Raw genomic sequence first — 20,930 nt, 5'->3', positions numbered from 1 at the left:
CATTGGAGGTGGCTTGTAGGCCTTCTAAAAGCTCAGTTTTCATGCACACACACAAAATGTTTGCGGCACAACCCTCTTAATTTGCATTGTCTTTTAGGATTGAAACATGTCCTCCTATTTCATTGTCTCTGATGAGACAAGATCTTTCCAGGCCATGGATAGATAGATAATGTTTCTGCCTGCCAGTGCCACCTATATTTTCCCCCCCAACAAAACCGGCAGTTGCTGTGGGCAGAACGCCACCACTCTCATCCTTCCAGCATATCTTTCACACTCTTTCCCCAGGAAGTCAGGCATCCCCTTTTGCAAACCTTGTGATGACACCCAGATAATGTCTTCCTTGTGATGTGCTCCAATTTGCTAAACTTTGCTTTCAAAGAAAGCTTGCCGTGTCTTTCTGGGTTATTTTTAAAGTCACACTTGTGGGTATTCATGTTTCAAGTTCAAAAGCGACACAGGAGGTTATATTCTCCAGTTACTTAATACGGTACAAATCTCACTTTTGAAAACTGAGGATGTGTACTATTTCTGACTGAAACGGGTTGTGGGGTGGAAGAGCATTTGCGAAACCTCCTCACCCTCACAGTTCACCCATGGCTGCCATCAGAAGCTGTTAGTGGCACAAAATCCTTCCCCATCTTTTTCAGCGCTTAGAAAGCAAGCAAGCAAGGGAAACATGTAAAACGAACTGCGCTACTATGCCTGATATATGAATAACTGGACGTGTTTGCTGATTGTGGCACTGATCCGTTCCGCAGCAGGAGAGGGAAATTCTTCACAAATCTCTAACATTTCTTTGCTCTCGACCTGTTCGTAAGAACCCCTTCCAGTCAAATAGAACTTTTCCTAAGGCAACCCTTTTTTTTACACACTTAGCACTCTCAGTTTTAGCTTTTTGTTCTTCAATACTTCCACATTCCATTTTTCACCGAGCGGCAAAAATAATTCATATGCTCATTTTTTTTCTTCTTTTAAAAAATTACTGTAACATATAAATTTGCCAAGTGCAATTGCACTTTTGACGTAAGCATTAGGTCTGCCAAAAACCCTTGAGCGCCTTTGTTTAATTGAGCTTGAGCTCCTTGATGTGCATGCCGTAATTGGGTGCTTTCTCTAGGCTTTTGATCTTTAAGTGGCAGAAGACCTGAAGCAGTCCATTTGTGGATCTTATGGTGTTAGGCAAATGAATAGGGGTGGGTGGGTGGGTGTTCTGAATTATGCTAGCACATATACGATAGCACTTGCCTCTCAATCTATCCATGTGTCATTTCTCCAATGAAAATAGGGACGTCCTAGTCAATAATACTCTGGTCCATGGGGTCACGAAGAGTTGGACACGACTAAACGAATAAACAACAACAACAAAAGTCAATAATAATAATAATAATAATTAATAATAATAAGCCCCTGCCCATCTGACTGGGTTGCTGTAGCCACTCTGGGCAGCTTCCAACATATATAAAACATAATAAAACATTAAACATTAAGGAAATTCCCTATGTAGGGATTTCCTCTAAAGGTTTCCTAGTTACTTATCTCTGTGGCTCCATACCTTCCAACATTTCTCCGATGAAAATTGAGGTGTCCTAAGGAAAAGGGATGCGGGTGGCACCATGGTCTAAACCACAGAGCCTAGGGCTTTCTGATCAGAAGGTCGGTGGTTCAAATCCCAGCAATGGGGTGAGCTCCTGTTGCTCGGTCCCAGCTCTTGCCCATCTAGCAGTTCGAAAGCACATCAAGTGCAAGTAGATAAATAGGTACCGCTCCGGCGGGAAGGTAAACGGCGCTTCCATGCACTGCTCTGGTTAACCAGAAGTGGCTTAGTCATGCTGACCACATGACCTGGAAGCTGTTTGCGGACAAAACACCAGCTCCCTTGGCCTATAGAGCGAGATGAGCGCCGCAACCCCAGAGTCGTCTGCGACTGGACCTAACGGTCAGGGGTACCTTTGTCTTTGCCTTTAAGGAAAAGCAGGACATTCTTGGATCAAATCAGAAACCAGGATGACTTCTGTAAATCTGGGACTGTCCCTGGGGACACTTGGAGGGTGTGGTGCTGTACCATAGAACTTATTTCCAGCTAAGTGTACATAGGATTGCAGCCTTGACCAGTTTCAACCCCCCCATGTAGCCCAAAATAAGTTTTGAGAGAGATGCCTTCTTTCTTTCTTTTTTGCTTTCCAACAGAACTTGTCCGTTTGTTTACCTGAAGATGTTTCTTGGTAATCCTACAGTTCCTGATCAAGTAGGAGATAAAGCATACGAAAAGTGGGAAAGCTGTGAGTTTGCTTCCCCAGTTTGAAAGCCCTGTCCAAGATTTGGAAAGGCACCTGCGCCATTCTGTACAGTTGGTGTTCGATACCACTGGCTATTTGTTTGTGGGGAAATGTCTGAATCCAGCTCTCTGCCTCCAGTCTCATCTCCAAACAGATGAGTTGTCTGGTGTTGAACAAATGGATTCCTAGAGTGGGCTTTCTGCCTGGTAAGTTATTTTATAGTGCTCACTTGCCCTTCATTGTAAGGTGGGTTAGAACAACAAAGTGTTTTAAGCAAAGTAAATGCAACCAAACATGCAAAAGAGTCATCAGGTAGGTTACAACAGTGGAAGACTTCTCCCACCACTTTTTTCATGCTCAAGGTTGGCAGAACTATCAAGAGAACCCCCCTCTGTTGATCTTAACACCTTGGCTGGTTTGCATGGAAGGTGAGGTTGTATTTCAAGTATTTGGGTTTCAAATCATATGGGGCTTTAAATACCATTTTGAGCACTTTGAATTGGGCTCAGAAATAAACTGGCAACCAGTGTAGCTGCTTTAGAACAGCAGCAGTGTATTCTGTACATCACCTCATGGTTTGGGCCATGGTGATCCTTGTGGTGAACTGAATGCATAGAAGAAGTGTGTATGGGTGATATACCATATTCATTCTTGGCTCAGAATTTGTACAGCCTTAAATTCTCTTGTCATAAAACTGCGTGGCTGTTGCTTTTTCATTCTTCAGAATGAAGATGGGGAAGAAGAAAGGCCTTTTTGCTTCTTGTACGGGTTTTTTGTGCTGATTATACACAAAGCAAATTGTAAATAGTGCTTTCACACAGTATTGTTATTCCTTTGAGATGCTCAGAGCACAGTAGCTATCCTCTCAACCCTGCTTTGCTCAAGGGATTGTACAGGGACATTTGGAAAACCCTTGCTACTCATTTCTGATGCTTTGACAACAGGAATTTAGCTCCGTATCAGAGAAATGTCATCCAACCATTAAAGCTTGAACCCTTGTAGTTGTTGTTAAAATAAATTTAGTAGCAGTCAGCTTGGATCAAAACAGTCTCCAGCTACACATTTGCATGTCAGACCATCCAAATATGTATAGAATCTCAAGGAATGATGTGACTCTTGTAAAACAGTAGAATAAAATTCAGGCAGCAGACTATGAATTGTATTGTGATAAATAATTTCACTACAGGATAATTGTGTGATCAAATTTGAATTACCCATTGTCATTCAGACTGGGGCAAAGTTGGGAGGTCAAAGTGTGTCGGCTCATAATTTGGTTTGACTCTAAAGGAGCTCTCTGATCCTGTTGGAAAGAGAAAACTTGAGACTCCGAGATCAGGCTAACTGGCATGAACAAAAATTGCATAGAATTGCAGAGTTGGAAGGGACCCTAAGGATCTGATCCAACCCACTGCAATGCAGGACTATGCAGCTGTCCCACATAAAGTAGAAAATGTTAGTTTTATTTATCAAAAAGCCAGATGGACAGTGGAATCCTGCGCCATGCTCACTGGAACTTATTCCTGGGTAAATGTGTACAGCAGGAGTAGAGAAATGCCAGCTGACAAGCCAAATGCTACCCCCCCCCAGGCCACTCTCACCAACCCCAGGGAGTCTACCCAGGGCACACCCCTGTTCTGAACTTAAAGTCTCTTTGCCTGGCCAGAAAGTGTGCTTTAACTGTGATAGTGCTTCTTTTGCTTGGCTGTATGGTGTGTGTGTTTGTGTGCCTGTAGAAACATCTGTCATTTGCTGCCTGGAAAGTAGCCTACTTTATAAAGGTAAGAACCACATCCATTGTTCAGCTCTGGCCCTGCCCGCCCCCCCCCCCCCCCAGCATGCATTGCACAGAAGATCACCAGGAAGGTGGCCCTTGCTTCTCTAGCCCCAGTGTAGGTAGGACTGCAGGGCTCCTCAGATGACCTATTTATTGAACACCCATCTTGATTTGCTTACCCAAAGCTTCTGCAGAGGGTGAATTATATCCGGTCTTTACTGAATATTTGTTCCAGTTTGTTTGCAGGGTGGTCGTACATACATTCGTTCTGCTTTTATCCTGGTTTACTTGCAGGGTGTTTTTACACTTTCCCATTAAATCATTCATTCACCCCACCCTTTTAAATGCATTTTCCCATCACCTTTGAAACTGCCAACATGCCTGTTTTCTTTTTTAAAACAGTACACTTGTTGTGCTAGGGTAAGAGAGCACTTAAATGCACTTGAATTGGGCAAACCTAAATTTATAGTATGCACTTGAAACTCTCCCTCGATATAGCGACAGCCTGGGGACACGCTAAGCCAATTTGAATCCACTTATTACAGTAAGTAGGGATGTCAATAAGTGTACAGATTTTGGAAAACCCCAGGCATACCGCATAGGTTATTTCAGACTTTGCAAGTGGTGTTATCTGGATACGTAAATGTTTAGGCCGAACGGATGGGATAGCATAAAACTAACAGCATCATGACAAAACAAACACTGAAAAAGTATCCTTTGTGGTGTCACAAAGACTACTGCCATTCCTTCCCACATAATTTCAGACTGCTTTGAAAGTCTCCGAGACCCATAGGTGAGCTGCCATAATAAATAACATTTCCAGGAGATTGCTTGGAAAGGGCAAGTTCTGAGAGCCAGTGTGGTGTAGTGGTTAAGAGCAGTAGACTCGTAATCTGGGGAACCGGGTTCGCTGCTGGGTGACCTTGGGCTAGTCACACTTCTCTGAAGTCTCTCAGCCCCACTCACCTCACAGAGTGTTTGTTGTGGAGGAGGAAGGGAAAGGAGAATGTTAGCCACTTTTGAGACTCCTTCGGGTAGTGATAAAGCAGGATATCAAATCCAAACTTCTTCTTCTGATGTTGCTACTCATGTGATTGGCCACTATATGCTAACACATGTCTGCACTCATCTATCAACACAGCATTAAAATCAGAGCAAATTCTCAAGTATTTTGGTCTATGGAATTTGCTTCTGTTGCCCCTCTAGCTTGCATGTGGTGGTGCTGGGAAACGGCACATGTGACAGAATGGTGTGGTATGTGGCTAAGTTTTACTCCGAGCAAACCCCTTGAAATTGATGAACGTAACTAAGCTAGGTCCATTAATTTCAGTGGGTCTAGTATTATAGCTAAGTAAAGCTGGGACGAGAAATGGAACAAGAGCTATGCTTGGCATGGAAATACGTTTGGCAAGTTCTCGCAAGAATGCCACACAAGAAAGCAGTTTTTCTCCCTCTCACTTCCCCTTCTTTTCCCCCTCTGTCACTTTATTTCTTTTAATTGAAATCACCTTGATAAAATATAAATATTAAAAAGAGAGAGAGGGAAAAAGAATGCCACACAGGGTGTTTATTGGTTTGGCAACAAAACAGACTCTCATAAAAAGCAATCGTTGAGATCTCTATCATAAATACAGTTGAAAGAGCTATAAGAATTGATAAGGCAGGCAGAATATTTGAAGCTGCATTTTTAAATGCCTGAATACTGTTGTTTCTATTTGAATCTCAAGTTTGACCCACAGCCTAAGTTTGGTGGCGGCATCTTGAAGTTCTGATTGCATTTTAAAATCCTCCTTTGCCCTTTGTCTGAAGGGCTGGCTCCAGAATTCTTGGGAGTTTTTCTCCTCCAACTACACCTCTCCCTCTTGACCCCATTCATTAAAATGAAATCGCATTTGACCGATATGGTGAGGCTCGTTTAAATAAGAGAACCCACCGACTGCCAGGGACTGGCTGGGTGAAGAGGAATAGTGCGAAGCACCAGCCAGGGAAACCCCTAGTAACGCCTCAGAGGAAAAGGCTCAGAGACAGGGGATTGGTGATGGGACACTGAGGTGAGGTCAGAGGAGGGGAGGAATGGCTAGACCCGGGGCTGGCAACCAAAGGCCCAAATAATAATAATAATAATAATAATAATAATAATAATAATTTTATTATTTATACCCCGCCCATCTGGCTGGGTTTCCCCAGCCACTCTGGGCTGCTTCCAACAAAGTATTAAAATACAACCGGCCCATGGGGGTTGTTTAACTGGCCAATGGGCCCCCGACGCCCACTCAGTCTGCTCCCGTGCACCACGCTAAACCATGTTGAGCTGAGCAGGGACCGCCTTCCATGATCCTGGCCAATGGGAAGCTGCACACGCCTCCTCCACACTGGAAGGAGCTCCAGAAAAAGTGTTTGTGCATGTGTGTGCGCGCACACTCAGGCCCACCGTGGCATCTGCGGGACTGTGAACTGGCCCAAGCCACAAAAACTTTGCCGACCCCTGGGCTAGATGCTGAAGAGGCAACAGGCTTTAGCGAGCAGGAGGAGCCAAGGACAGAAAGCAGACCAGACTCAGCAGATGAAGTGTCCCAGGAGCTTGCTGCTCCTACTGTCCTAAGTTCCCCTCCTGCATTGCCCCCAAAGCCATGGAGGGCTATGCGTGTAGCAGAACAACAGGCACAGATCCAACCCACTCCCCCCAGCCCTGGTGTAGTTTAAGGCTGCTTGGGAAACATACAGCTTGGGAGGAGATTTAGGGGGAAGTAGAAGACCGTCATTTCTGGCAACCATTTCATAGTGTTGCCTGGTATACTGCTTTCTTGAAGAAAGAGCTAACTTTTCTGACCTGACACCATCATTGCCATTTGGCTCGTTGTATATCCAGTTTTTCCTGTTTAAAGTAACTTCTGCATATGTACCTGGGATTAAATCCAATAAAGCCCATTTGAATAGATATGTGTACATGATAGCGCTGTTAAACTTGAGACATATGCAGACCTACTTGTGTCTCTGCCCTCCTTCTTACACACACACACACACACACACACACACACACACACCCCTTTCTGTCTCTCTCACGTACAAATACATAATACATGGGACCTTTTCAATGCAAAGCAGGCAAGCTAGCACTTACCTACGTCCCTTCCCCAATATAATGCAGGAGATAAGTTAGGAATAGTTTGCATTCAGAAATAAAATAAAAATCATTAGAAGTCACAATGGTGGTGGTGAGAATCAGGACCACATCCCTGGTGTCTGTTTCCAGGCTGGAATAATCTCCCCAGAGCTGGTATTTTCTCCACAGGGAAAAAGTTACTGCTATCACACAGCAACTTAAAACTTGTGTGGGATCCTCACACAACTCAGGAGATCTTATTTATGGGTCTTCCATATCATGTCTAGTTTGGCTGTCATGGTAAAAGTCTATGTCTCCTGGTGGGGAACAGCACAGCCAGTGGGTCATGGTGGGCTGGTTAAAATCAGTCTCACAGCACTGTGGGCCCTCTTGAAGTCAGGGGCTACATAGGAACATCTTGAGGGCCACAAATCCTCACCTCACATGGAGTCCATACCTTTCCTTATCTGTCTGACATTCTGACCATTTTCATAGCTTACTCTAAACTATTCCCTGCAAATGGAACTTGCTCTCCATGTGTGTGTATAGTCTTACTGAAGTTGCTTTATGAAAAACACAGGACCATTGAGAAATTGACTAGAGTAATTCCCTCTCCTTTTCTAACTGCATATGATTCCTTCCCTTGCATTTCCCAGTGCATCTTGTCTGGATGTATCTGGCAGGCTTCAGATTCTCTAGGGACTATATTGTTGTAATATATGCCTTGCACAGTCATTGTTTAACAAATACGGTCTTTCTCATGACAGCTTCTTCCATCTGAAGATTTCTGTAGCCAGAATCATTGGTTGCTCTACTTACTCAGGGTATATCCACTTCCTTTACCTTTCTCCATTTCCATTCAGTTGGGTGTTCAAAGCTTCGTTCCTGCGAGCAAGGCTTATCTGTTGTTGCATTACATCACAGCATATTGTGGGGAGAGAGGTATGATTACTTGATAACCGCCTATTCCTTTAGCCTCTGGAACATTTCCTTGGCTTGAGCATGGGGTAACTGACAACCTGAAGAGCAATTCCTCTTTTCAAATCACCCGTCTTTTAAACCAAGGTCTTAATGTGAGCACTCTCCTGAACATTACAACAAGAAGTATAAAAAATAAACGTGAGAAACGGAGACGTCATCTTTTCCAGCCCCACCACAACATCAAAAGGAGAGTTCTGGATGCAGAAGCGGTTCACACATATCCACATGAGGGAAATACATAATCTCTGCCGTCTCACTTACAGTGTAAGCAGGAAAGGGGGAAGCCGAGGTTACCCGTGTTTCCTCTATCTCTGCTTACATTTTAAAGGGATGGCCAAGTGCTTTTTTTAAAACAGTGACATCAGAACAGCCTTCTTTGGCATTCTAGACCCAATTTCTGTTTTCATCCTGGTCAGACCTTTCATTGAGGCCTGTCTGGAGTTTGTGCCGGGTGAGGGGAGACACAGCAGAAGTAGATCCCTTTGATCCACACTCATCTGCCTTTGCATAAACCTAAGGCCTGCGGTGACCTCAACTCTGAAATTGCCAACCTCATTGGAAGATAGATGGTCTTAATTTGACAAGTGAGTTCTCTGCCAAGAAGCTTCTTAGATATGTTTCATCCTCATTTAAGTCCATTGTGGGCTCCCCTTCCTTGGATGCTTTTAAGCTGAGGTTGGATGGCCATTGGTCATGGATGCTTTAGTTGGGATTCCTGCATTGCAGGGGTCTGGACTTACTGTATAAAAGGGGATTGTGTATGAAGAGAAAAAAAGACAAGATTGGGTTAAGTTAGGTGTGCTGGTTAATTTTGGGTGTCTTTGTCCTGCAACTGCAACCAGTTAAGCTGTCTCAAAGGGTAAATCTGTTTGGCACCTAGTAGTTACCACTTGAAATATCCTTTGCATTGTGTCCTTCATGTTGGTCCTGCAACATATAGTATTTTCTTTCATGTGGCTATATGTATTTGGAAAGCCCCTGTCAACTTCTGCTTTTAGCTTCCCATGGTATCCAGACAAACATACTTTAGCTAACATGAACTATGGTTAGAGTCAACCAAACCAGTTGCAAACCTTGGTGTCATGGTTAATGATAACCATATTTCTGAATCCAGACAATAGTTTTTTTGTTGATTGGTTTGTTTTGATAGCCCTGGTCATTGACTGGTTATTTTTAGGCAGCATTTAACAAGTACTAAGTAATGGTGAATGTATTGTGCAATATCTATGATCATAACATCTTGTGTGACACAAGCCACTTGGCCATTTCACACTTTTACATTCTACCCCCTCAAGAATACACATAAAATATTTTAAATGAGCATCTAAAAAAATATTCAGTATGAATGCAAGCACACGAATCATAACATGAATCATCAGGGGGCAGTTTCCTGTTGAGTATACTCAGTAAGAAATTTTCTCTGTGAGATGTATAAAATGTTCCTCATTGTTCCATATTTTTTCTTCATGGTCTGTGTATGCACACACATGTGTTATATTTCTTTCTTCGCTTGTGTTTCTGTCAGTGTCCAGACAGAATTACTTCCCTGATTATTGAATGTAATTGGATTAAATTTAGGACTGTTGATTTCATGGCTTTGTAGAGGGCACATATATTCCAAATGGGATTATTCACAATTACATACACTTAAACATTTAATTTTATCCATATTTTGAAATATGTCTATGTACTTGTTCATGCATGTCATGCAAAAAATATATATGAATATTTGAAATTTTGCATTCTCAGTTGGAACAGTTGTTTGAAAAATGTAGAGAAAGCACCACTTTTTTGCACGAAGTTCTGGTCATAAAGCAATTTCTTATTTCTTACAGATTACTGCATATTGCTTACATTCAGACTGCTGTAATTAACCCACAGTTGCTTATTTAGTTAATAATTTTGTATTCTGGTTAAATTTGATGGATGCCAGCACAGGAATGTGTTTGTGGTTAAAAGTAAGTGATGATCCTGCACTAGTCTATCTGAGATAAATTGTGCTATTTCTAAGACAGGAATCCACAATCCTAGGCTTATTTATTTATTTATTTATCCTTTAGATATACTAGGATGCAAATATAAACATCCATTAAGCTGAAATTAGATACCCCCTGTAATTACCAAACAATTCTGGCTGCTCTGTAGTTTTCATTGCAATTAACTGTTTGGGAAATACAGTCTTCCTAAATAATATAATGGAACCAGCTACTGTGAGTTCGCCAGCTCATTCAACACCTGATATACTTTCCTTACAGAATAAACGATGCAAACTATTTCTACTAAGATAGCCTGAACCATCCATGTAAGAATTGCATGCAAATTTAATTTTTCTAAACCCCTGTGACTTGGATAAGATGAACAAAACTCAAAGTCCCTCCCTGCCCAAGAGCAATTCTTTTTCATGGTTTTTTTATGAAATATGGGTGCCCAAGATTATTACATGTTCATCTTTTATGTGGGTTACAGAATTAAAACGCAGTATTGAAAACAATTTAAGACAGCTCGCGATCATAAAAAGAAGGTGCACGCTAAAAACATGCAGCTCAAGTGTCAAAAGGCAGGGGAAAGAGGTGAGGATAACCCTTAAACTTGCTATTTGCTGCATAGTTCTGTGGGGATGATCTTTCCTTTCATTAAAAGAACAAAACCAGATGTAACTAGGTGTGTGGAGGTGGAACTGTTCTTCATATCCTTCCTTTTCGAAATAGCAACTGGAGGAAGCATCCCTCTTTTCTTTGGAACAGTCAGTGGCCTCATGCTTGCGTCATGATTCTGTAATGTATGGGACGTTGATCTGTAGGGGTCAGCAGAACTGTGTCCCAGAACCCCAGTTTTTTGGACCATGTCTTTCTGTTTACACACATGCCCCATTTTGAAGTACGAAAATTGTGGAGAAGATGGCTGTCGTCATTACTGTAGTGTCTTCCATTTTAATTATGTTTATGGACTGAACCGCAAGCTCGGCAGCTCAAAGTAGGAGGCAGTCCATTTTCCTTCATGATTATGGTTTTCTAACATTGGCCCTGGAATTTAGTTGGAAGTGTGGCTGGGGAGAAAGATCGGTACATAAACTCACCAGCTTTAACAAGTCTAGTGTCTACATTTTTAAACACACACACACACACACAAGTGTATCTGAAGATCATTATTAAATTTTTTTAAAAAGCAGGGGAAGGGCAATAAATGTAGTAGTCATTGTACCACTGCAGTATGTGTGTGTGACACATGGTTTTTGTCTTTTCATCTTCCACAAGAGCCAAAAGTTTCCTGCCGCTCTCTTTCCAGCTATTGACAAATGATTGCCAGATGTGAGGTTTTTTGCAGTGCTCTTTTCCCCCCTCAGCAAACCTGCAGCGATGGGATATTTGATTCTCCCTTGCCCATTTCATCTCCTTCCCACATCTGCCAGGGACACACAAGCAATACATCCCTACATGAGAGTTTAAAGTTTACTCAAGCTCCTTCTCTACTTCCTCGCTCCCCCAACCCACCCGGCTCTCTACATCAGATAAAGCTTGTTTTCTGAGAGACAACTGATTGAAGTCAATAACGACTCTTTGCAATTCTCCAACGGCCTTAGGAATATGTTGTTTTAATTATCTGCATCAAGGTAACACTGTTAAGTTTTATTTATTTTTGAGATGATAGGTGGGGAAAGTATGATGTAACTTGGTTCCTGTGGCTGTCAGGCTTATAGGAGCTCCTCAGGCTCTTGAAAACATTGTGTGTCTTTTTTTGTGGGATCTTCTGGTAAAGTCGTTGTAGGAACTGGCTAACTTCTATAAGAGCACCTATGAACACCCCCTACAGAAAAAAAAGACACATTAGACATTTAAATGATGGGGAGGGTTAATACTTCAACAGCTTAAAAAAAAAAAGAGAGAAACATTCCCCAGTTCCCTTGATAATTGTTCTAAGTGTTTTTAAAGAGAGAGAGAGCTGTTTCTGAAATAGCTTATAATAACAGTAAGAAATGGCCACATATAGAAGCAGCAGCAAATACAGACACTTTTAAGGGTGGCTGGTTTATGCTGATGAGTCCATCCCTCCAAACTTCCCCCTTTAAAATAGTTTCTTTTAAAAATCACATTTTTCTCCCTGGCCTGTTCAATAGGGTGGCTTCTTGTGTTTTTATACTGAAATTCTGGTTAACTTGAGCCACTTCTTATTCCCTGGCCAAGTTTAGCATTCTTAAAAAGACTCGCTGGAACATCTGCTGCATGTACTTGCAATGGCTGATGGGATTGCCCTCAGCTTTTCCAGCATTTATTTGAATGGGCATCATTTGCCCCATTCTCCTCCTCAGTGATCGCAGGCAGAACACAGGTGATAGCGACATATCTCTATATTGCGCCTGTAAGACAGAAGCTCAGAGCTTCGCTGTAACAAGAAACAATATAAATATAATATACCATAATTTAAAATATACCATGTGTGCACACAAGCCTATGTGGCAAAAAACCAAAATGGGGGTGGGGAGGAGAGAAGCAGTAAAAGGGAGAACAAGGCTCTCTGATTCTGGGTCTTAAAGGCTGTATAACTGGGTAGACCCATTTCATAAGGCAGAATCAGCCAGCAGACGGGTGTTGTTATAAGGCAACAAATTATCAGTTATTTATTATTATATTTTTACTGTTGAGAAAGGGAATTTGGAGTGGCTGCCTCAGGCATCAAAATGATTGCGCCTGCCCTAACTCTGTATATGAGGAATCCAAAAATGCGCATGAGGTTGTTTCTGAGGCAGTAGCGGCCCCTCTCAAAAGCCCGCTGAAGCAGCCCAGGCCATTTCCAGGTTTTGAGGCCCCTAGCCGTAATAAATGCAGCCATGGGAAAATGACAACACGTGGAAAGAAAATAAGGCATCAAAACAGAAGAGAAGAAATGAGACATAATCTGAATACACACATTCAACAAATGCTCTTCTAGTCCTTTTCTGTGATACGCACAAAAAACTAAAGAAAAGTCTCACTTCAGACCCTCCAAGTATCCCTATTTTCCAGGGTCAGTCCCAGATTTTCAGAAGCCATCCCAGTTTCTGATTCGATCATGGAATGTCCTGCTTTTCCTTAGAACATCCCTGTATTCATTGTTGTTGTTTTTGTGGGTTTTTTTGAGGGTATGGAGTTATGGGACCCCCGAGCCAAGGAGATAAGTAACTAGACAACCTTTAGAAGACATCTGAAAGCAGCCCTGTATAGGGAAGTTTGTTAATGTTTCATTATGTTTTTATATATGTTGGAAGCTGCCCAGGGTGGCTGGGGCAACCCAGTCAGATGGGCGAGGTATAAATAATAATAATAATAATAATAATAATAATAATAATAATAATAATGGAATAGGGCACCCCATTTTCATCGGGGAAATGTTGGAGGTATATCACTTTCATGCCATGTTGCCATTGATCCTCTGCATTTGACAAAATCTGTATCACTTAACAAAAAGTGTGTCTTTTACCAAATCTCATCTCTCATTTGCTTAAGCTTGCAACTCTAAACTGAGAGTATCTGTCACAATTTGCCCCCCCCCCAATTAGCAAGTGTCTAAATGTGACTTCTCCTTTGACCTTGAAGCCCTGGGCCAAATGACCCACCTTGGCTGCCCCTCTGATTTGCCCTGCGCCGCCCCCCACCAACAGATTGTCATCACACATTTTAAATTCCCTGAAGAATAAATCATACATTGGTGATTCGGTGTTTCTGTGCTGGAGCAACAAACTATTGAAGTTGCACCGAATTCAGAACCTGAACATGTATGTGCAAGTACCGTTTATGTGATTTGAGGACGAACAGTCAAGGAAAGTCAATTTTCCTATTTCTCTTTTAAAAAAACCAAAAAACCACGGGGATTTATGCGATCGAAGCTAAGAGTCGTTGAAGGTCAACACTACTTCACTACTTTCTCCAAACAGTCTGAAACTCCAGTCACAAGAGGCAAGCTCCTTCAGATTCAAAACACTTCACTGAATATGCCCCCAGTAAAACAGCTCTGGTTTCTCATGCCTTCCTACACCTCTCAATATTGAAACTTGGGGAGATAGAGGGAGAGGTGCTAAGCAATGGAGGTGTCATCCGGCAGCGGCACCCAGGGAACGTCCTTCAGAGGACAACTTGTCACTAGCCGTCAAAGAAGCGAGTGGCTTCGTGGTCTCCGAACATCTGGCAGCACTGCACAGGAAGCTGAGGGGGTGTCATTAATTGTGATGAAATAATTTAAACCATCAGGAATAAATGAGGCTGTTAAGCTAAGTTCAGATTCCATTTGCCATGCACATGTGTCTAGCAGCCTGTGTGCATTTTAGGAAGGGGAAGAAAAGGGAATTAATGTTAGCTTGCGAGCAGAAGTGAAACAGATACAGCAAATGGAACACATTTATGGAGCAGTGACTTCTTGTAGAACTGTATTTCAGAGGTGGGGCTGCAGAATGTCACTGCATGGAAAACCAGCATGTTTTGTCTAAAAACCTTTGCATAAAATCAGACTTGAAGTGGGAGCTGTATTGATTCATAACCACGCCAGCGTTTTCCCCTTGATGCCATACTTCAGGTTTAGAAAGAGAGGGCCGGGGGAGGGGGAGAAGAGGGAGAGGAGTTTCCATGCCATATATCAGAGGTACCCCAGTGTTAAGGATTAAGAGTGTGCATTGCCTACACTGAAGTAGCTGCATGTGGGTTCAACAGACTGCTGCAGCATAGCATGTGTGCATGTGAGATACTTAGCTTAAATACAACATGTGAAGCAATTCTCAGTGTTTTTGTGAAGTTGTGCTTTGCATTCTTAAGCAGATGCTAGCTGTGTTTGGAGAATCGTATCATGGATTAATAAACTAAGGTTTGAACAAGCCTTGTGCCCCTATGTAGCCATTTCTCCCATTGTATGTCATGATGTCTGCAGAGTTTTTGGCTTTCCTTTATTTTTGCATTGTGCTGTATGCTTTCTTTGTATCCCCTACCACTAAATGCATATTTGTTAATGTCTGTTGATTGATCAATTTGCTATTTTGATGTGGGGCAGGGGAGTACAAGAAATTGGGGCACAAATGATTTGTATCCTTGCTCCACTATGAAGACTATTGGCCTGTAGGAAACCAGGATTAGTAATTTGTATTTACTTTGGAGGAATTCTGTGGTGAAAACAAATTGGCTAAGAAGTTTCAAATACTTTGTACACTAGATGGTACTCTAGAAATGGTAAACAATAACATTAGTGTTTGAAATTTCAGCAGTTCCACAGAACAGGATTTTAGGAGTGAATAACTCTCTTGGAAGTTCAGTTTACTAAACTGGTTTACAGAGAAAGCAATGGTTTAAAAAGGGTTTGGAAATTTGGTTGTAGGGAACTTGGTTGCAGGAGTTAAAGGCTGTGATTTCACATGTGTATGTTGGTTTTATCAAGTGTATCTTGCAAGGTTTTCTGGAATCATTGTTGATAAAACCTTGCAGATAAAATCTGGTCCTTGTAGTGACTGAGAAGTGTTCAAAAGGAGAAAAAGGAAATGATCAAGGCCGCATATCTTCAGATAATAATACTAATCCGGGAATCTGGATAGTCAGTGTATTTTCAATTAAGGTGTATTGTATTAGCTTCTTCTTCTTCCTCCTGTGGTTGTTGTTGTTAATTAAGTGACATGTTGGTGTTCAGAGAGTACCATGCTTAAACAATTATCATTTGGTAGTCCTGCAATTCTGATACATATAGAGGCTAAGAGAAATCTCATCTTTGTCATCAACTCACCAGATGACCTTAGGTATGCCACTGTGTCTCAGCCTTAGCAGCTGCCTATAGCCTGCAATATGGAAATAATAATACTTGTCTGTCTTACAGGATTTGTGTAAGGATTATCACTAGGTACTCAAGAAGGTTGTGGCAGCCCACCTAAAGGCAAGCTGGAAGGAAACTCATTATTTGGGTCCATTTCAACCAGGCTTCAGTCTTGGATATGATGCTGAAACGGCCTTGTTGATGACCTCTGTCAGGAAGAAGATGAGGGAGTTCAAACCTATTGATTGCCCTTGACCTCCCTGTGGCTTTTGATACTGTTGACCATGATATTCTTCTGGGCAGGGATACTTGCATAGGGAGCCCATAAGTGTGTACATCTTCCCCTTTACAGACATTGCCTAAGTGCCTGGACAGCAGGTGTTGGGGGCTAGCAGGGGCAGCTCTGGTCTGTCGATGCAATTACAGAACCTTCAAGTTTCCCTATTTTCCAGGGACAGTCCTGGATTTTCCAAAGCTATCCTGGTTTCTGATTTGATCCTGTGATGTCCCACTTTTCTTTACTACATCCCTATTTTCATTGGATAAATGTTGGAGGGTATGGAGTTATGCGACCCCCAAGCCAAGGAGATAAGTAACTATGCAACCTTTAGAAGACATCTGAGGGCAGTCCTGTATAGGGAAGTTTAATGTTTTAGTATGTTTTTATATATGTTGGAATGATGATGATGGAATAGAGCGTCCTTATTTCCAAAGTGAAATGTTAGAGCGTATGCAATTATGGTTGGGTGAGTATAATGCCTAAAAAGGGCTATGCACAAGCTACAATCACCATTGTAGACCCAGAATTCCATTCGCAATCTTGCCATGTGGAGGCAAAGCATTTCCTTGTTTACTATTGTCCCTTTCATGCAGCAGTGGGTTATGAGTGCTTTTTTGCTTCCTATAGTTGTGTAGAGCGCATGTTTATTCCTTAGGCTTGAACTCAGCATAGAGTCTCGGGCATTCCTGCCTGCTGCTTCTTTCACTGCCTTTCCCCTCTGGCTAATACATGCTCGATGATTTAGAGAACTGTCCCTGCAGCATGTTCTCAACCCCACAGCTGCCACACTTGGCAACCACACACAGCACTGATCCTTGCGATTGATACACATGAGATGTATATGCTCTGATGTGGTCCTCACTCACATGTAAGAGCATGTACATTGGGTCTTTGAAAGTGTGTGAGAGTTGTCTGATGTCTCATGGTTCGTTTTTAGTAAAAGATGCCTTTCCCCATCACACTCCTTGTACTGTGCTTGATAAAACCTAAGACAACCTTTTTGTTTAACAACTGTAAGGGTTAGTTATATCCACATACATACATCTCATGGTGTATTGGTCTTATCTCATGATCTTAGCTCCTCCAAGCCATCTTATTGTCCATACAAATGGCAGCTGAAAAGGGACAACAGTTCTTAAATAGTTCATACTACAGCTGGGAGATTACATGAATGAATGGTCCTCCAGATACATAAAAGAATCCCCTCTATACATAATAATTAGACCTTTTGGGATAAGAAAGCTAGCCTAGCAGTCTCTCTGACATTTGAGTTCTATATGCCCTGAGGATATCGTCATGGTTTTACCACTACCTCCGCTTTCCGTAAGCTGAACTTCAGTTACTCATGATTTGGTCACTTGCCGCTAAAGTTGAAAGCTGCCTTCATTGAGAATTGTTATGTTTGAGGTCAGGTAATATGAACACTGTGTACTGATTGAATTTGTGATGTCTCTTCCAAGCAAGGACCCTACCGCGATTTTATTCAGTGTTATTGTGTGTACAGAATCTTCACAGATAAATTGCAATAATTCTATGGTGCTGGATGGTGTTAACAAGCATTTGTGCATCAGACGCGACTGTTTAGGATCACCAAATCCATTTCAAACTTAGAAAATTTCTTTTTTTTAACTTCTTGTTGCTGGAAAAAAAATGCTGTTTCCAATCTCTTTTGGAGCAGGTGTGGGCAGAAGGCAAATCAGGATCTACAGATCTCTGGGTGATTTGCAGTAGATTGGGAAACATTTCTGACTCCCAGTCATTTAGCATTTGACAACAACACAACTGGCTTTTTCCACCTAAATTAGGCAGCTGCAATGAAGAAAGCTCAGGTCATTTCTGGCACTGAAAAATACCCAGGCTCAGGTTATGCTCAGAGTCTCTTTGGTCCTTCTAGCTTTTGAACCTGGTTCTGGTTGTTTAATCTTGGCGGTTCCAGTAAAAAACCCCAAACAACCCCGAAGTCTGTAGCCATCCCTGCCCTAAATTACTAACACCCCTGAATATCATTTCCCGTTTTTTTAGACATTTTTGGAAAAAGTTGGCATTGCATTTGTACATTTGAGAGTCAGGTGGTTTGGTGCGGACAAAGGTAAGCCGCCCAGTATTGGATCACACCTGTGTGGCTTTCAGGTATTTTCTTGTTCCTCGCCATTGTCCACGTTACACTTCCGAAACTCCTGGATTATTTGCTGTTTAGGTTTCCTCTGATTTCCAAAGCTTGTGCCTCCTAAAGGGTTGCTTTTGTTTTCCCTTATCTCCTCCGAGCCATCTTCAACAGCAGTTGTATAAGCACTGCTGGAAGCTGCAAAGAGCTTTGGCTTCACAGCAGATCTTCCAGATACTATGTACATAAAAAAAGTTATTCGTGTCCCCCAGGCTGGTATGTTCAGGCTGGTGTGGTCAGAGAGAAGTTTCTAAATAATGACACTGTGTTTTTCAAATTAATCCAATAATGGAGCTAACCGCTGGCAGTTTTTAGGAAGGTAACAGGGTGCGGGGAGCAATCTTTTCCAGCTGCAGAGGAAACAAGTTGTTCTTGCTGGGTTTTTGCTGGGCAATTTCAGTGTAAATTCCATTAAGGGTGGAAGGCAAACATGGTCATGTTTAAGGAATATAAAATGAGAGGGGGCGGGAATAGCTTCATACACATGAATATACGGTAATCATTCTTTTAAACAGGGTTGTTGTTTTAAGCCAGAACTCACTGGAAGTTCTGGCACCTCTTTTTCTAGAAAAATAGCACCGCTTTCAAACAACAGTGGGTTTGGTTTCAAAGGGCTACATGTTGAATGACACCGGTAGAGCTCGTCTCTGGGTTATTGTATGTAGCAGCCGGCACTTGCAACAGCTCCTGGTCACCTGAACATAGATACAGTACAGTACAGTTAAGTACTTAATTTGTTCCGGAGATCCGTACTTAACCTGAAACTGTTCTTAACCTGAAGCACCACTTTAGTTAATGGGGCCTCCTGCTGCTGCCGCACTGCCAGAGCACAATTTCTGTTCTCATCCTGAAGCAAAGTTCTTAATCTGAAGCACTATTTCTGGGTTAGCGGAGTCTGTAACCTGAAGCGTATGTAACCCGAGGTACCACTGTACTACCAACCCCAGTGTTTGCAAACTAAATACAGGTCCAGAATACTGGTGATAAGAAGAATAGCAGGGAGAGACGTTTCAGGGGGAAAGTGTGTGGCAGGGAAGGGGTTAGGCATTTCATAGGTGCAAGCCATCCCTTTATTGTCAGGACTTTTTACCATTGATATTATACAATATGTACTTTCTACAGAGCTTTGGGATATAGTATAGGGATATATTATACCCCAAGAATTTTAATCAGTAAAACCAGAAGACATTTCACTTCCAAGATGCCATATATAACCAACCGTGAAATTCCAAAACAGCGAAGGGTTTTCCCTTTGGCCCACTGCCAGGCCCTTCCTTCAGTCATCCAGGAAGATCGCTGTACAAAGACATCGTACGAGGAGAGGAAATGCTCACGTGGATCTGGGCAACTGGAAAGAACAGAACACGCCTTTTTTCACTGCCAATGCTATACAGTGGTACCTCTCGATGCGAACAGGATCCATTCTGGAGCCCCGTTCGCATCCTGAAGTGAATGTAACATGCATCTGCGCATCTGCGCGTGATGTCATTTTGAGCGTCTGTGCATGCGCGAGTGGCGAAACCCGGAAGTTACATGCTCCATTACTTCTGGGTCACCGTGGAGCACAACCCGAAAATATTCATCCTGAAGCTACTTCAACCCGAGGTATGACTGTGCAGACGTACAAGCTAGCTTCATCATGACTATACTACATAAATTCCCAGGTCTCACAGAACAACTTTATACATCCCTGCTACTTCAAGATGAAAACCCAGGTGTTACATACTCACTTGCTAGATTCTGCGCTGCTGTGATGAATATTCGTTGAAGGATGGCTTGCGCCACAAACCAGGCCCAAAATGCAAGACCTGTGATTGTTCACACTCCCTCCCTTATAGTCGCTTTTAACTGTTTGTCCCGGTTTCTATCTTTTTAAGTATGTATGATATAATCCCCTTTTAATCACTAGTTTTTATTGCTTACCTGTTTTAAGTCTTATGTGTTCAGTTTATCCGTATGGTTTATCTTATGCTGGTCTGTGACCGAAATAAACTTTGATACTGGTACTGCCTTTCAACCCTTAACTAGAGTCCCTAAGGCAGTTCATTTTGCACATCAGTGTCAAATGAGGGTTTTATAGCATATGCATGTTGTTTATCTGCAACATGTATCAGCTGAGTTCTTGAGCCCATGATAAAGCAACAGCTGAAATATTGGGATGATGGAAAGTTATTACTTGTACATACCGTCATCTGCTAGGGCAATTTTATTTGGCAGTTCCTCCTCATTCATAACGATTTTTCTATAGAGACTTCAGGTGAGAGAAAATAGCTGGATTGTCTTCCCATTAGTGTTAAAAAAACCCCCACTTCTATTTCTTTTTCCTTTTAAAGGATTTCTTTCCCTCTCAAAATAAACCATAAAATGTCATAATATAAAGCAGTAAGGTAAAAACCTGAAGTGATCCACTTAAATCTAAACAACTCCAAAACACTGAACATGTAATAAAGTTTGTTGCTCATGCTACTGGGTGCTGTCTTCAGGCTATGCAGTGGCATACAGCCGTGTCCCAAACGAACAGAAAAGAAAAATAAACCCCACCCATATAATGTTATGAATTGGAATTCTTGCGCAAACCAAGGAGGCTTCCTTTG

At 42.1% G+C, this 20,930-nt stretch overlaps 1 protein-coding gene and 1 long non-coding RNA gene across 9 annotated transcripts in view; one reads left to right on the top strand and one right to left on the bottom strand.

Annotated features, from left to right (window-relative positions):
- The window catches only part of BNC2 (basonuclin zinc finger protein 2), a 416,653-nt gene that overhangs the window by 166,306 nt on the left and 229,417 nt on the right, over positions 1 to 20,930 (top strand). The gene's annotated exons all lie outside the window — the stretch shown is intronic.
- Positions 11,317 to 20,812, bottom strand: LOC307206623. The gene is made up of 3 exons (XR_013834429.1): positions 20,523 to 20,812; positions 19,556 to 19,684; positions 11,317 to 11,938 (listed from the first exon to the last, which is right to left on the bottom strand). It is a non-coding gene; the product is annotated as an uncharacterized lncRNA (long non-coding RNA).

The sequence above is a fragment of the Podarcis cretensis genome, assembly GCF_951804945.1.
Source record: "Podarcis cretensis genome assembly, chromosome: 17".
Taxonomy (NCBI): Eukaryota; Metazoa; Chordata; class Lepidosauria; order Squamata; family Lacertidae; genus Podarcis; species Podarcis cretensis.
The sequence above is the reverse complement of the archived record's forward strand: the minus strand, read 5'-3'. Positions and strand labels throughout refer to the sequence as shown.